The following is a 1046-nucleotide window of genomic DNA, read 5'->3' on the forward strand; positions in this document are numbered from 1 at the left end:
TACCCAGGAATGGAATTGCTGGGTCTTAAGGTGTCAGATGGATAATAGACTTATTGGGTTATCACTTTGTTTGGTATGTAAGTGTCTAATCACTATTTTGTTTTATACCCCTGGAACTAATAAAAAAATGAAGAAAAAGAAGACTCAGGAGCATTCTGCATAAAGTGAGTGGTTGGTATGAACAAAGGAAGACAAAGTTGAGAAGAAACAAGATATGTTTGGAGATATATATTCATTGATTCAACAAATACTTGCTGTTTTTATTCTATATTCTTTGCAGTTAGGCATCAAGACTTTGGTGAAAAAAAACCAAAACGATATGGTCTCCATTGTTCAGATGCTCAGAATCTCTGGGAGAGTCTCTGTTCGTGTAAACCATTACAATAGAATGTGATTAGCACAAACCTGGGAGCAAGGAGAAGTTGGTGGAGCATGAACCTGAAACATCGTGTTAGAGAAAGTCTATTTCAGATGTGTATTAAAAATTAATAGGAGCTCACTAGGCCAGAAAAATTGAAAATAACAGCAAAGGTCAGAGGGCAGTGTTTGCAGACATAGGGAAACCAAGAATAGGAAACGTTCTGAGTGTTGAGAAATTGGTGAGGTTGGATCCTCAGGTACTGGGGAGGAAGAAGATGTGAGACGGTATTGGTGACAATAGGGTCTTCAGATTTCATTCCATTGGTAATGGGGGGCCAGTTAAAGTTGTAAAGCAGGAAAAAAACAGGATTAAATTCACATTTCAGAAAGACTAATTTTGTGGTGGGATTTCAAGGTGGAGAGGTGAGGAGGCTGGCTAGGATTTTGCTCTATTCCAGATGAAAGCTGATGAAAACAACCTCTCGGGCTGGTAGAAGACATGCAGAAAAAGGAACTGATTCAGGTGCTCCTGAGCAGGCTGCTAATTGTGAAAAAAGTGATGTGATAGAGGCAGAAAGTGAGAGGGAGACGAAGCTATCAAGAAAGACTGCACGGTTTCTGGTTTGTGTGACATAAAATGGATGTGTCATTTGCTGAGATATGGAAGACTGGAAGATAAGCGGGTC

This window comes from Hipposideros armiger, unplaced genomic scaffold, assembly GCF_001890085.2.
Source record: "Hipposideros armiger isolate ML-2016 unplaced genomic scaffold, ASM189008v1 scaffold_60, whole genome shotgun sequence".
NCBI classification, from domain to species: Eukaryota; Metazoa; Chordata; class Mammalia; order Chiroptera; family Hipposideridae; genus Hipposideros; species Hipposideros armiger.